Source organism: Hetaerina americana, unplaced genomic scaffold (genome assembly GCF_022747635.1).
Source record: "Hetaerina americana unplaced genomic scaffold, ioHetAmer1.1.p SCAF_50, whole genome shotgun sequence".
Taxonomy (NCBI): Eukaryota; Metazoa; Arthropoda; class Insecta; order Odonata; family Calopterygidae; genus Hetaerina; species Hetaerina americana.
Window position 1 is genome coordinate 2607524 of NW_027287096.1, and position 17085 is coordinate 2624608.

Genomic DNA, 17085 nt, shown 5'->3' on the forward strand with positions numbered 1-17085 from the left:
CAACTTGATGGGAATCCATACAAGAATGCGGATTCAAACCAGGGGGTTTTCAGAAAATTTAACATTTAAACAGAACTATTTGTTAAAGGAAACAGAAAATATGCATCCAGTCCTCATTTAACCACACCTTTTAATTGAGCCTTCTCCATCGATAGTTTCCCAAAATATCCGATTATTAATTAATGAATCGGTATTTTTATCCATTTAGCATTTAACAAAATGATCTACAGCAAGGACACTTAGGTGATTATACAAACTACTTATTTAAAATGACTTAATTGAGTTAATGCTTGGCTGCTTTACGTTAAGTTTCGAGTTTTGATTTTTCGTCCAAGTTCTCTCCATATTTGACTTGCATGGCACCCCATTCCACGATAATTTATCGTTTGGAGACTCGTAAATTAACACCACTCAGTAACAGCCGAAGATACAAATCAAATTTCGGCCATTGAAGAATCCCTACTCAATTGAAGTGAACCGTACCCTTTTCATAACCATGGAAGTAAAAGAGGACACGCTTAAACGACGCCAATTCGCTGCGGAACAACTTGAAATAGATGACCGCCAGACGTGAAACGATCGCAGGGAGACGCATTCAAAAGATATGAGTCATCTTCCTTCATGGGAGGGTGTACTCCGATGAATCAATTGAAAGGCCATTCGCCACCGCAAAAAGCGACACAGTTTTGGGAGCTCGCCAATGCTCCATGGAGCCATGTTTCCTCTCCCTCCTCCCCAACAGGAACCACCCTAAGCTTATTTATCTCCGCAGCAGAGGAATGGTGCGGAGGGTGAGGTGGGCTCTGGATCCAAAGCCCAAACTGCCGAAGGATTCCGGCTTCGCGCGTGCGGAATGCGGAGGGGGCCTCGATGGCTTGGAAAAAAAGAGGGAAGGGCACGACTCCAGAGCTAGGCAGAGGAAAGAAGCGTGTGGTCTCGTGCAGAGCGGGAGATGAAAAAGATGAACCTCAGGATGCTGGGAAACTAGAGTTAAAGTGAAAATGCTTTAACAATCGGAGGACATCACGCAAAAGTAGTAGATATTATTGGGGGTGCGACCGAAATCTAAGGTTATTTGCACCAATGTGAATAGTTGGATAATGAAACTATGTAAGTAATCAAGCTGATAAAACTCGGTGAAATAGTTAGCATGCTAATAACGATTGGCGCCAAGGGTTCACACAGTTAAAATCTTATCCAAAGGAACGCGTATTCCACTCGAAGTGCTCTTCACATGGCATACGAGTAGGGATCAGAATGTCAATGAGCAATTATGCCACCGACGGGATAAGAATTTCGAACCATCGTGGTGGAAGCCAGGTCACTGACTGCTGCATCAATGCAATCCCCACTTCGCAAATATAATTCGAATCGAACCTTTGCGATACGACGGCTTTTTTACCTCAAGACGATAAGGCAGCACTTCCGCTTCAATGTCACGCTATAGAAGTGTATAAAACCACCCCTTCAATCAACCGAAAGGAAGAGTTCATAGATGATGGTAGAGCAGAGTTAGTACTCAAAGAAGCCAGTTCCTTTACCTGTGCCTCCAGTGGCTTCGCGGAAGAACTGACCCCTGGAAAAATCATTCAGCTTGAGTGAAGCTGATGGCGTCCAATTTCCCTGGGAAGCGCACCCAAGCCTATCGGTCAGTACCTCAACATTTCCTCATGTAGAATATCCAAAGAGGAGGATGAAAATGGAAAATCGCACGGCTCATAAGCGCATCGAATCGCTTTGCGGCTCGGCGTCGCCATTCGATATCCCGAGAACACGGCACATTGCGGTGAACCTGTTGCCAAAGCGCACAGGCCCTGTTTCAATCAGTGGACCGGTGGATAGGAAGGGGCAGATGCCCAGAACCACCCGAACGCACTTTCCCACCGGGTCTCCGGATGCAGAGGAATGAAACGGGGAAGGAGTGTGAGAGAGGAAAAGAGGGGAGTGGAGTAATGTGAAGCATTGACGCCCGTGATCGGTATTCGTCTCGCGGGACGACGAGGCGCCTCCGCGCGCGTGCTAGATGAGGAGATAAGTCGAGAGGAGCATCCAATAAGGAAGCACGAGCGTGCATACAAAGCAACGCGCAGTGATGACGTACGAGCGAATGCGTGAGCACTACGCACACGGGAACGATTTTCACGATCTCCCACGTCCGAGTCTGGAGCCGAGACAGAGGGACGCGTGTTTATTTATTTATTTTTGAGAGACCGGAATAAAAGGAATGAGAAGAGAACCTTCGATTCCCATCGCGGCCAACGAAATGTGCTGGCGGAGAAATGAATCAACTAAGCTAGCATGAGCGGTGACCGTTAAAAAGGAAGCCCACCCACGCGCGAGAAAACGATCAGAAAGAGCGATGGGGCGTAACACTGCTTCGTGAGTGATTGTTTTTATTTGGTATTGTTCCTAATTACATACTTTCGATTAAAATTTATGAACGCAGCAACTGCAGAGAGTATACAGAACCGAAAAACGTTGTCAGCCAAACAGATGAGGGGCTAGCTCTTTAGGACGTACCGCAAGAATGTTAAGATGCAAGGTTACAAAGGCCGGGAGAGAGGGACTTAAGAATGAAGGACAATGGTTTGAGTAATATATGCAGTTCATAGAAGTAAAAAAGAAATAGTTACATCGACTGTTACAGGTATGTTGGAACAACAGAGAGAAAAGCAAAATAAAAGGGAGGAAACTCGAATGAAAGTGACATGAGAAACATTCCAAAGGAGCAATGGAAACGAAATACTCAAAGGAATTATTGAAGTACCGTTATGAAGGCCTACGGCCATTTGTATAATCTCATGTATCCGAATAGAATCCCATGAACTGATATGTCACGCCTCAAGGAATTTGATCCCCGTAATAATACGAGGTTTCAAACTGAAATACTTTTTGGCATGAAACACTGATCGGCTACTGGCTGCATTAAATCATAAAATAAGACAAAACTTTTCTTCGTAAAATGCCTCAAGTTTTTCTAAGAAAAAAGCAGCTTTCAGGAATATTGCGCTAAATTACAGATGTTGATACTGGTATCTCTATTATTTTAACTCCCATACTCTTTCTCTTGCACTTTGGTTAGTTTGGACTTCAGGTTAAATGACGCTCATGTTCAAGACTTAAGATGGCTTGAATGGCTTGATGCATGGTATCGTGGGGTCGACATTTCCGTTGAATTAAATACCCCTATGGATATTTTACTTGAAGAGGGCGACCCTCAACGCACTCTCCCAGGCACTTGATAACGATCATCTAATAATGACCTCCAACCTCGCAAGGGGCAGTGAAGATCAACTGTGTTCCCTTTGCGTGGTTCAAATTCTAATCATTTAGGCGGAGGGACCAGGCTGGATTATTTTGGCGTCAGAGCGAAAAGTCAAGGGATCGTCCCACTATCACGGTTCGGAAAGACCTTTGTCGCGGATGACCTCCAGGGAGCCGAAATATTACCGGCTCAACTAGCGCTACACACACACAAACTCGCGCACCTCCAGGACTCAAACAGCAGCGTACCGGACACTGGACGAAGGGGGGCCCACGCCTCCGCCTACCCCAACACGGAGGCGGGAGACCCGCTAATGAGAGAATTACTTACCGAAACTCCTCTTCAACGGAGCACTCTGGATAACCGAACCACACCACAGGACAATCCTTCCTCCAGCCTACTCTTTGTTCTTGCCTCCGGGTTCAACCGACGATCGGGAAAGGGGGTTGGGAGGGAAGTATTGAGGGGCAGATACGTAAAACACCAACAGCACACACGGTCCTCCTCACGAGGGCACACAATATTCACCTCCGCTCACTCTTTCACATCCAGAGCCGGGCGATGCATGGCCCTCCCTTGCCCCCTCAACACTTTCTCTTACCCCACGCCCCCACACACTCTCCACCCCCCACCACACCGTAGTGCTATCTGCCGGAAAAAATATGCAAAAAATCATCCGCACCGTGAAAAAACACCTCACCCTCTCACCCCGGACACTGAAACGTCAAAAAATACGCACTTGAATCGAGCGGGAAGGCTCACACATCCACGCACTCTCCTTCGTCCCCACGGAGGGAGGCACACAAACACCGGGCTAACACGCGCGTTTTCGGGAAAACTCACTCACGCACAGGTGTTGCGGGTCGGGAATGTGCGCACTCGGGAGAAAAATGAGGAGAGGGAACGCACGCGAGGCTTATCCCACGGGTGTTCGCGTTCTCGAGGCTGTATTAACATCCCTCTTTCCTCCCCCCTCCCTCCGAAAAGAGGGAAAAAGGTTCGTGTGTGGAGGAGAGGTCCGAATGCCTCAGCTCCGACTTGCACTGAATTCACAGGAGTCTCTCGAGAAAGACGCCTACAGTCCCGGAAGGCCGACCGCGCGCCGTCCCTCTCCGATCCGCGAGGTTGCCAAGCGTACCGAAACTTCTCCCTGCCCGCACACCACAGGCTCCTCCGCCACCGCCAACCTGCGACGACCGCCTTTCCGTCTGCTCCAAGCAGTACGCCGACGAAAATAAGATCGGTTTCAACAAACGAATGTTATTTGGTCTGCCGGGTAACGCACGCTGGCAGCTTTTTGTTCATGTGCGAAATTTTCACCCCCTGCGTGGCGAATCTCCCACCATCTAATATGAACTCGAAAACATTACCTTAACGCGAAATTTATTTGTGCGCGGGATTCTTAAGTGTTAAATGGATATGATTTTTGTCTAATCGCACAAGTTCATTCCCGCTTCTTAGAGAAATTTATAATTCTCACAACCAGTACTTGAATCAAGGGCCCAGCATTTATCTAAAAGTATAAACTTTCATACACAATTCTTTACTCTCATAAACCGGCCAAGCGTATCTTCACCTTAAACGTATACAACTCGAACATGACTCAATGTTACATTAAAAAATGATAGATTCGATAAATAAAGAAATTAAAACTATAAAAACTTGACGAATTCCATTCCAATTTCTATGAACGTTCGTCGATGCCAGAAAAATGAAAAGTATTATATGCTGACCAGTATGCCTATTAATGATGATTTATCGCACATATAACCATAATATTAATGCGAAAAAGTTCATTTTTTCTTTAGAGAACATTGACATGGAAGAGGCTGGATTCCAAGAGGAATATTATATTATTTTATGCACTCTTTGAAATATTTTCCGTGACGAGTTCGCAGAATTAAATTACATTGAAGTTATTGAACGAGGTGATGCAAAGACCTTTAAATAATTGACTTCTTCACATCTCTTGCTTCAGTCATAATTGACATTAGTGAGTCCTTCGATAATCGGTTGGAGGCATTGCACTATTCATGGGGGTGAGTATCTGCAGTATGATGGCATGTACGAGAGACCGCTGCCGCTTTCATGAAAGAAGGTAGTGCACCCAGAAGTCCCTAGTCATCGGATCCCTGGGGAGCTGGTACAAGGAAAATGAAAGCTTCTGTCACGCTTACAGATCCACCGCAAATATACGCACTGCCATGCTGCTACAGAAAATAGGGTATCCGTATCCGCTATGTGGCCTATAAATATTTACGGTGAACATTTGAGTGGCAAAAGCAACACGAGACCTGTATCAGATAATAATGTGATTTGTAACACTTTTAAGCTATTTATTGCTCCTAGTTCCATTGTAAACGCCCTTTACCATATGGAGAGTGTCCCAATTATGTCATTTTCCGGCCTCATGAGGGTAGAAGTCAATCGCGAAAAACTTATGTCATTATTAAATTTGCATAACATTTACTTTACTCTGGAAATTTGATGGTCCATTTTTCATTTCGCTATGCAAATGAGTCCACGGTTTCCGTGGAATGCTTGAGGTAACGTGCAGACCGGTGAAACGACGTCTCTTAAAATCGGAGGGAACTGGAAATAATTCGGACCTCCATACTAATGACACCTCCCTTAGGACAAACCATCCCCTCACTGCCTCACTCTTCTCTCCCCTAGGTATCTGATTGTATTCCTAATTTTTATTATCATCTACTACGTATTGAACGAAGTAAAACATGTAGCAGAGTGGCGCAGTGGAAGCGTGCTGGGCCCATAACCCAGAGGTCCGTGGATCGAAACCACGCTCTGCTATTTTTTATGAATGTCAATATTAATTATATTTCTAACGAATATATTTGATTTTATTACAATCTGCGCTCTTGGGATATTTCATTTCCCCAGGGCCAGTCTAAACGAAAAGGGTCAACACAAAAGAAACTGAAATTATTATGTCTCGTTCCCCGACTTTCACATGACTTCCTTATCTCTTCCACCTCCGTCAGTCCACCTGCCGACATTTGGTAACTTCCTCCTACCCTTTCTCTCATCCTTACCCCCATGCCTTAGCCCCCAGACATGAACACCGCCCCGGGACCGACGAACTTGAATAACCACCGATGACCCTAGTCGATAAAATATATCGCGACTTGAAATCTCTCATCATTCGTGGGAGATGGCGGGTCGTCTAGCCTAATTGATGCGTATGGGGTGGGGGGTAAAATGAGAATGAAGGAAACAAAAGAGAGGGACGAGTAATTATTGTCGTTCTTTACTTCACAAAATATATTACCGTAGCAAGGGGCCCTTGGTACCGGAGCAACCTAAGCTATGGAGTTGCAGTTATTAGGGGAGACGACCGATAGCTAAGGGCACTGAACAAAGGAATTATGTACTATTACCCCTATGGGATATCTAATACATTTCATTATTATTTTACATTTGGTAACGTGATTATTGTTGGTAGGGACATGCGGACTTCAGTTTACCATTCCTAATCATGCGCAATCTTTATGCTGAGTAATAAATTCAGTTGATCATTAATGGATTAGGGGAAAGGTATGAAAGTACCTTAAATCCCCTCGTTTGGGGTATTTTTTTGGCAATTTCGGGGAAGAACAACCAATGTGTGTGCGAAGTGGGCGTGAGCTTCAATTCTTCGTTATTCATACCTCACATGACTCAAGAGCGACTGAGTGCATCTTGCACCTAGGGCGCTCATCTTTGAGAGGGATAGGGAACATATACTGGCATACTGTGAGGGATCTGTACAAGTACTTCTCACCGGGTGAAACATATCTTGAAGCCTTCGCCATTATGAGCTTGCTAGACTCAAGTAGTCTCTGGCACATGGGCAGTAACATCTCAGACTCCTTTTAACCAGGCTCCTTCGTCCGCTTGAAGACGTACCAAAATGGGCGAAGCACTCTCCTTAAGTGCATTATTTCTATTTATTAATGGAATTGAGAAATTACTTTGAAGCTCCTACAGATAATGAGAAGGTAGTGAAAGTAAAATATTCCCAGAAATTTGGATTACCACACTTTTCTTATTATATGAATAAAATTTGATAATAGTTCTCCAAGTGCTGACCTTAAATTTGCCTGCAAGGAATGTTGAATTGGTAGCTTCCCAATCAGGGTTTTCATTGCATTTACATGAAAAATGGCTCTCCTCTGACATGCACTATTTATTGGTAGAAGTAGTAATATGAAACTAAGAAACTATTAAGAAAGTATGCTATAAATATTACTTTAGTACTTTTTTGATTAAATTATATAGGAATTATTCCTATAAATCTTGTACATGAAGTATTACTTTGTAAATAATGGATATTCATGAGTGACGAGAAAAAAAATCATAGATTTTTAGGGCAGAGCCTGGGTTGATAACTCATTAATGCCTTAGTTCCAGAAACCCCAGGCCCTTCGCGCGAATGCACGAATTTCGCACACGGTAGGTTGTGCTTAATACCACGTACACAATACTCATTCCGAACTTCGTGGCGAATACTTTGAAACCAAATCTCATTGAGTGTAAAACCATGCCTTTTAATTTCAGCACTTCAAGTTTACCCTTTCAACCGAACGCAATCGAACTCACGACTCATAACAGGAAACTTTGCCCTTCGGAATGAGCATAGGAATGTTCGAATCATATTTGTGCGAGTAGTTCTGACGAGTCGACAAAAATATATTTATGTAAATACACCACGGCCTCCTCGTCCCTGTGGAAAGTGGGGGAATTAGTATGTAGTTAGTTTTTTATTTATCTTTTTTAAGAGTTCCAGTCGGCGTGACAACGCCGCAATAGTGGTCCTCTCTCACTCTTTTACAGGACGGCCTCAGGGCGAAATCACAACATGCCTGCCGTGCCGACGAGGTGGGCAGAGAGAGGGAGGAGTATGCGGGGGGAGAAGATACCGAGGAGAGAGGGTGTGGGGGCAGGGGGGGAGAGCCAGGGAGAAGAGGGAGGGATGAGGAGAGGCTAAGGACAAGGTCAGTGCCTCCTCGGTGATGAGGAGAGGGTTACTCTCCCTCGCCCGCCTCTTTCCCTCTTCGCCCGTTTCCTCTTGTGACACTCGCCGGTGGCGCCCCTTGTGTATGGGTTCGAGCATTCAATAAAGTACTACGGGGCCCGAAAATAGAGAGAGAATGGTGGAAGCTTTGAAGTGCCAAATAGACGATAACTACGAAGACGCACCTCTGTGAAATTTCGATTCCTTTCCCTTCCAAATTAGCCCCTATGAAGCGAAGTGGAAATACGTACAAATGGGACCACCAGGAGTAAGTTGCGAGCAGCGTAACGTACATACATTCGTGGAGGAAGAAGAACACAAACAATGCACGAAACATGGAGCAGGGTTTTGTAAAAATATTTTTCTTTCTGATAGACACTGTTTTCCCTCTTCCTCACGTTCATCATCGTGGAGTAAACGTATAAGAGCCGATTATTAAAGCTCATGATATCCATTTTCACTTGGGCGGGGCAGAAAACTTTCCTTTAACGTAGAATATGCATGCTCCAATATGTTATACGTGATTACCGTCTTCTTGGCTTTCATTGAAGGCTATTTTCACGATGATTAGTTCACTCCGGGAAGGAATCTTCACTCTGATTAGAAATAAAAAGAGTTTCCTATTCATAGAGCGTAAGACGACAAAAATATTTGGTCATCTCAAAGGCTGAACAATTACATACAGGATAGCAAACCTTAATTCAGAGTATTTATTAGCTTTTGTCGTATTTGGCTGGATTTGTGTAGTAGATTTGGTGAGGTCAGTTTTCACGGCAAAAGTCGACTTTAGCAATGTTATGTGCATAATCCCCATTAAGAATCGAGCTTTATATGTAAATCGTAGCCAAATGCACACCCTATAATTCTCCGCTCACAGAAAAAAGGAAAGCAACTAAGTTATATCATCCACAACAATAAGGAATAAGAGTGCTTCCCTGCAAAATTATAGTTCAGTCTATCAATTCCATCAATTGTTTCAAATTCATTTTATTAATATAATGTCTCTCGTTAGGGTTTGCCGTGAAGAAAATAACTTGCTAAATATTTCAGGTAATTTATTTCTGTAGTACTATTACCTTAAATTAAATAAATTAATTGAACCCCAATAAGGGCGTTATTTTTATATCAAATGGGAAGCAACATTATACAAGGCATTTTATTTTAGACGTAGTTATCCCCACTTAAAACAGTTAATTTGAACCTTGTATTATTTTCATATGGGAAATGCCGATTGACGTCAAATAAACTCGTTGTCCGCGTCTATGTCTTCGTTCCCAACGTATTGCATAAAGACAAAAAATTCATTTTTCGTTTCATAGCAAAAATTAAATGCAACTTTTAGAATTATAAAAATATGAGAAGTCTCTTTCGAATGTTATCACTGGAGATTAAACTTGGATACATCGTTTACAGGATACATCTGAGGAAAAACAGGAAAGATCTATGTGGAAATTTCCGGCATCACAGCACAAAAAAGCCGAAGTGTCAGCATCTATTGAGAAAGGTATGGTGTTATCATTTTTCAATATTCAGTGTCCTGGATCATTATATAGGTATGTGCTGAAAATTCTTCCAAAGTTCATTTCAATCACAAAAGGTCACATTTCAAAGAAACAGGCTTTATGCTGCCCTAAGATAATTCACGGCCGTATATTGCAAGAACTGCAGCTGACTATCCTGTGAAAATCATTGTGAAGTGTGTCCTTAATCAATTCTATGGAACAGACCTAACTCCTTGTGACGTTTACAAGTTTTTCAATAAGAATAATCATCTTAGCGGGAAGCATTTTTCATCATCGGAAATGAACTGAATATAGTATGTTTCAACTTGCGACGACTGACGCTGACGAAACATTTAACTCAAACCAACTAAACTTGTACCCCATGAATATTATGCAAAAAGCTAATTAAATAAAAGAGATTGAAATTTTAGCACATGCACTAATGTGAATTAAAAAGTTGGGACCACTCTTTATCGAACAACCATCGTAGTACTTCATAACATAAAGCCATTTTGACTACTTCCTTTCAGAACTACTCAAATTTAAATTCTCTTTTACACACGCTGTCGATCATGTCAATTCAAAATCAATCGAAATATTCCTGCATATAATGTAAGCCTTTGATTAACTCCAAAATTCAACTGTATTGCATCTGCTCTCATGAAAATCATACATGCCAGGGAAATCTCAAATTGACTGAAGAAATACTCCTGGAATAGCCTCATGTTAATAAAGAGAGAGAGAGGATTAATTGCTTAGAATTATGAAACTCTTTACTATCGAATATAAAAAAAAGTTTCTAAGTAAGCAAGGAATTATCTCACTGTAAATATGTGAGAACTTCAAAAGATACGCAAATAAGAATTTTAGGGATTATCGAGAATAACGACAAATTGATATGGAGGAATGCGCATGGGTTATTCCGTAGTTCGAACAGTTACGTATTGGTACATAATATTGGTATTTTATTTGACACACAATTATGTCAAAATTATTATTTTAAAACGATTTTCGTTTACGGAGTTTTTTCCTGGACCTTCAACGTTACGTCCCTCATGCCCGGCACGAGATACGTCTTTGGTCCAAGTTGTCTCTTCGACATTACGGATTATTACGTAACCGGAAATAGCATTGGGGTTATGCCCGGTTACGCCCGGGATACTCGCTCTTAACGACGAATATCAGGATGAGGTCTTATTCGGGTTGGAATCTTCTCTTCATTTTTTCTTTCATTTTACTTGTACTAATGGGTCACGCTGAGAGGAATCATATTCTTAAACAAAATATGATAAAGTGTTCCAATATGACTCATATAGTAGACGTCACTTTGATCTGAGGAATGGTGAAAGGCTTGAATACATTTTTCATTATAATTCAATCAAATGGTGGAATAGTAATTATTACCTGAACAACAAAATAAAGTTCAAACGATTAGCTGAGAGCCTGAGTCGAATATAAGATAGAAAATGACATCAAATGTATTAAAGAAAGCACCAAGAAGATTGTGCAAGAAAATATTATCTGTGAACAAATTCATAAATGGCTGTAATAAGCATAGATCCTAATGACAACAGGATTGATTTGGATCAGGATTATAAATGACATTATTAATATCCATTTATCCTTTCATCGGGGAGAGGCAATCTGACCAGATGACAAATTTAATGCTCAATTGAATTTCTCGGGTACTTGACTTCATTCCAAGTAGTGTTACCAGACAAAAATAGTAGCAGTGTCAGAGTGCTTGCGATCGATAAATTCTAAAATTGAGAAAAAGAGGCACTGTTAACAAAATATTGTACTTAGTGATAAGTCATTCCTCAACGAAATAATTTCCGTTTTATATCCATGTCCTCGAGGAGTTATTGAGGAAAATTTGTAAGCTCTTGCGATACCAGACCTATGGGTAAATCTCTTACAGAGATCTCATCCGCTATTATCATCATGAGTCTATGAGAGGATTGCTTTGAAGCAACTTTCCGAACTGTCCTATTTCAATTTATTTATTTTCATTCCCTGATAGTGTAGGGCACCAATGAATCCCATTACTAACTTCAGATAGGCTATCTTTGGCCTCCACTCCTTCCGAGCCGGGCAATTCCTTCATTCCACGTTTATTTTAACCGTGATCTTCAGCAACTATCGTGACCCAGCCCCATTGGTTCCCTCTTCTTCTTGTAAATGAACTACATACATGTTTACATACACAATTGCATTACATATTTACACCCAATCTTCGTAGCACTTCTTCATTTTTCACTATTTTGTTACCACTTCATTTTCAGTTTTCTTCTATAGTACCACGTTTCCTTCGCTTCGAACGTATTTTCCCTGCTGTTCCTATCGTCCTACATTTATAGCTACCATTGTGAGCCCATAAATATACTCCATAGGTGAGTTTTGATGAATTATTGACTTACATATGTGTTAATATCTACTATCGCTAGTGAGCTTTGAGATAATCTATTTTTTAATAACTCTTAACCCTGATTAAGCGATGGGAATTAGCGGCTTTCTCCTGGCAGATGATACATCAGATTTACTTGATGATACGAACTAAAAGAATGAGAGAAAAGTCAATCTCAGATCTCCTAAAGCAAATGCTAATGACCACATTTGGGTAAATTACAAAAGCACTTATGTTGGATTAGTTAGATATGGGAGGAAAAGATTCTTCATGAAAACAGCAGGTCCCGGTTTTTTCTTTTTCCAATGTTATAATTTACAAACTTATTCATAAAAATACCGGACTGGTTTAAACAAAAGCGTTTGCTAGCCGGGGGCCACTGTTTTGTCATCCCTGTAGCTATAGTTCTATGCAGTAGTGCCATTACCGTGCTTGTTCAATGCATGTAGTCTTTGATCTAATTTACGACACCGGGAGACCGGTAAGATATATACATGTACGTAACTCTAAAGGTTTACCTGTGACGGATAAATATGCTCTAAAGTATTTTGAATTAACGCTTCCATAAGATAATACTGGTGAAATATCGATATTATTTGTATTCAGAAGTTTATGGACCGCTGGAAGTTTTACATTAGCATAGTATAAATTATGCGAAAGAATAAATAACGGCCGCTGACGTTGAACACTCGAAGTTTTGAGTAAAATTCATTGCAGAAAACCTCACACATTATTGAACATGAATTACATTATTCTTACAATCAACTACTCACAATAAATCTAAACTGAACGTTATCAAGGCTAATAAACTATAAAGGAATGTGCCGATACATTTATTTATAACACGCGGATGCAATGGACGAGCTTGACCAATCATTTCTAAATACAATGGAACAATCTATACGAGCACCGAACCTATATTCCACGGCGATACTCCAAGGTTACAAAGGCAAGTGTAATAATTCCTCATTATTCTTTAAAATGTTTATATTTCGAAGAAAATCAGCAGTCGATGCCCGACGTGGGTACTGATTATTGTTGCTACAGAATGCATCGTTTTTGTTCCAGCAATGTGTCGTTTTTCTATGGCCACTGCCAGTATAAGGAAAGGAAACTTAGATTATACACTCAAGTTCACCAATATACATTAAACGCTTGTTATCATTTATTAAAAAGAAATTAAAAATTTTTTTCACACCAGAACGGAAGGCATTTCTTCCTTTAACATGCAAACTTAGATGGCCTCACTCTCACGAGCCTCCATAGCTCAGGGGTTAGAGCACTGGTCTTGTAAACCAGGGGTCGAGAGTTCAAATCTCTCTGGAGGCAATTTTTTTTTCATTTCGAATTATTGATGTAAGAGTGTTCATTCCCTTTATTTTTAAAGTTAATATCTTGCTCACGCCACTAACGTTTTGGGGCAAGATTTATACCCTAATTTTAAATTACACCACTGCTTAAGGCAAGAAGACTGAATTCTGCGGTGTAAATTTATTCGTCATAAATTCAGTGGCTAATTGTACTCCAGGTTTTAAATATAAAGTTGAATTTGAGGAAGAGCATTAACTTTGACATTCCGATATACCATATGTAACAATTGAAATGAATGCTGCGTTGAAAGTAAAAGTGTAGTGCATACTACTAAAAAAAGTGGAATGTTCTCGGTAGCTGTATTTCAGGAATGGGATATAATATTAAAATATTGATGTTTGTCTTTACATATAAGTACAACTATTATTTATTATGCTGTATATAAAATATGCCATAAATCAGCTGACAAAAGACACCGGTGCAGAAAAGAGGGAAAAAATATGTGGAAACAAAGTGAAGAATATGAAACACTTCAGTCAGTTCGTCCAAAAAATCGCGTGAATTAAGTATCTAAATGTTAAATAAATACTCATTATCAGCCGACGCTTGACAGTATAATTAATTAATTTAAACGAATATGTAATTATGCAACAAGTCATGGTGCAAGATGCCATGGAATCGTCATTCAAGAACGCGCATGCATTCCACGCGCCAAATGGTATGCCGACGGCGGTAAGCTAACGATGGCTGACGTTACTACATTTCAGTCACGAGCTTGAGCTTTTAAGGAAAGACGGGGATTTAGTTTTGAACGAATAAACGATGTAGGCATGCATTTTGATGAATTATTTTGATTCATATGAATTCTGCCTCCCATTAAAAATAGAACCCAAACATTCTAGAGAAATGGAACTTAATCAAGCTTCTTAGTGATAAGGTAGATCGAAAGACAGCTCCATAAAACACAGCTCCACGCAAGTGCTGGCAAATGAAGATACCATGAAGAATGATATGGTATTTTATCGGCGAATAATGTTTTCCAAGATTATTCGGGTCTCCCACCGGGTCCACGTTCGTAGGTTTGGCCATCGAAACGTCGACAAACCTACGAACGTGGACCCGGTGGGAGACCCGAATAATCTTGGAAAAGATACCATGAATATTCTCCGGCACTATATACAAAAACGTTTACGTGCTTTCAGTTAACGTTTTTCATGGGTAATTCTTTAATATATTAAACTGAATAATCCAATTTCATATGTTTAATTTTTGCTCGCATTGAGAAAAAATCGGATGGAGTGTTATTTGGTAGAACACAATAAAAGGACAGTTTCCCAAAGAGACATTTAAATTTACAAGTCCTCCGAGAAGTCTTAAATGTATTATAATAAGTCTGTACTTTCAATTTCCCATGCCTCGTAATGTAAGCGAGCAAAAACGGTTCACTATTTATTTACCATCAGTAGAGTCGATGATTTCACATTACAGTGATTTACATGACTTTTAGCTTTGAGTAATGGGTCTTAATAATATTAAATATTGAAATGGAATTGGTGAATTAGTTTTTGCATATCATATATATTTCTTACGCTCTAAAGTTCGGTGAAGTTCAACATTATCAGTTAATAACGTTGAACTATACGAGCGGCACAATAATGGGCTGACACAATATAACACAAATAGAAAAGAATAGACACATTTAAAAGAACACTCACACGGTAAATTGTTCGAGCTTTCGGCCCTCTCAGAGGCCTTCTTCAAGAGAGACTCTCTCTCTCTCTTGAAGAAGGCCTCTCTCTCTCTCTTGAAGAAGGCCTCTGAGAGGGCCGAAAGCTCGAACAATTTACCGTGTGAGTGTTCTTTTAAATGTGTCTATTCTTTTCTATTTGTGTTATATTGTGTCAGCCCATTATATATATATATATATATATATATATATATATATATATATATATATATATATATATATATATATATATATATATATATATATATATATCATGTAATGTACGTACAGCGTTTATTACGTTATCAATATACAATCTGGCTCAGATGAAAATATTGAAATGGAATTAAAAAGAAGATTCACAGGTTGCCCGAATGGAATTCCCCAATGATAAATTTAAACTGGATTTAAGTAATTCGAAAATCTGTTACTCGCCGACATTTGGTAAGCAGAGTACCACTTAGGGGCTAAAATAAGGGTGGCGTATAAGGAGTGAACCGGCCACTTACAATGGCCACCTTTGCAAAAGATTTTCCACGTTAGAAATCTCTGTGTTAACCAGGTCTAAAAACTCTAACCGTGTCAGGAATCGAACCTGCATCCTTCGTCGGACGTCTTACCTCCGGGACCGTACGGCCGTTTGAATAAAGCAATTTCCATGCGATTAATATCTATCAATTCCTTTAGTCAAACGGACAAATATAAATGGTATTGTTTCCAAAAAATGGTATTAAAACATATTCATTAATGGACACAATTGAAAGAGAAACATTAATTAAACAACGAGAATTCGAAAAACGAGATTCCAACATTCATGAAAACTACTAGACCTTTCAGAGGTGCCGCTTAGTAATGTCGGCAACACAGCTGTGAATTGCTGATGTGAGGTCAAGTGAAACCGCCTTAGGGTTTGATAATCCTTACTCCCATCTCGTGGCTAATTCAATAACTACGTGACTTTGCGTTCGCATGCTTCGGCCGTCTCCACACGCACGGGGAGCTTGGCGCAAAATGAAAACTTGGGGCGAATGTTCTACCAACATATACCAGCCTAATCGCCCATTTAATGAAGCGACGGAGTAGAAGGTGGCTTCATCAATAAATAAACTGTATACGTTTTATGTTAATGCTGAAGTTAAAAAGAATACTATGGTTAGAAAGAGGTAACATAGGAAACGGTTTAACGATTTTGATTTTGTGGAAATTATCCACCACGTAGATGAAATTAACTTTGCTAATACTACTTTTGGATAAAAATCATGAAGTAAATTTAGCAATGTTTTTTCATTACGCCCGTGAAATGTTCTCGGTTTCCTTTGATAATATTTTAAGGAGGTTTTTACCGATCAGGCAGGGAAAAATAAATCTCTTCGGAGATGCTTTTCATCACGGAAAATGTAAAGGATTATGGCATATGCATATTGTGTTAACGGTCAACATTTTCCATATCTGTTGAAATAAAGTTCATGCTTTCACGGGTGATTCTATCCCCAATCAGGCTGTATCGGGATTGTGGCTCATTTTTGCCCTACTATTTGTATCTTCGTGATTCTTATTAAGTAGTGTTCTCGAGGTGCGACTATGCTGAGATACTGATTAAGGAAAAAGTCGGTTCAACTAGTCACTAATTAAGAAAAACGGACATATGAATATTCGTTCTCCGACGCTTTTCGTAAATTTTTGCAGTCGATTTGGTTCAGATTAAAATATTGAAATGGAATCAAAAAGAAGATTCAGTTTACCCAAATGGAATTTCCCAATGATAAACTAAAACTAGATTTAAGTAATTGGTACAACTGTTACTCGCCGTCATATGATTAGCAAGGGGATGTATAACTAAGTTTGAGGGGCCAAAATGAG

The 17085-nt window shown here is 40.3% G+C and overlaps 2 non-coding genes across 2 annotated transcripts; both read left to right on the plus strand.

Moving 5' to 3' along the window:
- Positions 1-6004: 6004 nt before the first annotated feature.
- On the plus strand, positions 6005-6076 carry TRNAM-CAU (transfer RNA methionine (anticodon CAU)). Its single transcript has one exon. It is a non-coding gene; the product is annotated as a tRNA-Met (tRNA).
- A 7368-nt stretch (positions 6077-13444) lies between these two features.
- On the plus strand, positions 13445-13517 carry TRNAT-UGU (transfer RNA threonine (anticodon UGU)). Its single transcript has one exon. It is a non-coding gene; the product is annotated as a tRNA-Thr (tRNA).
- Positions 13518-17085: the final 3568 nt, after the last annotated feature.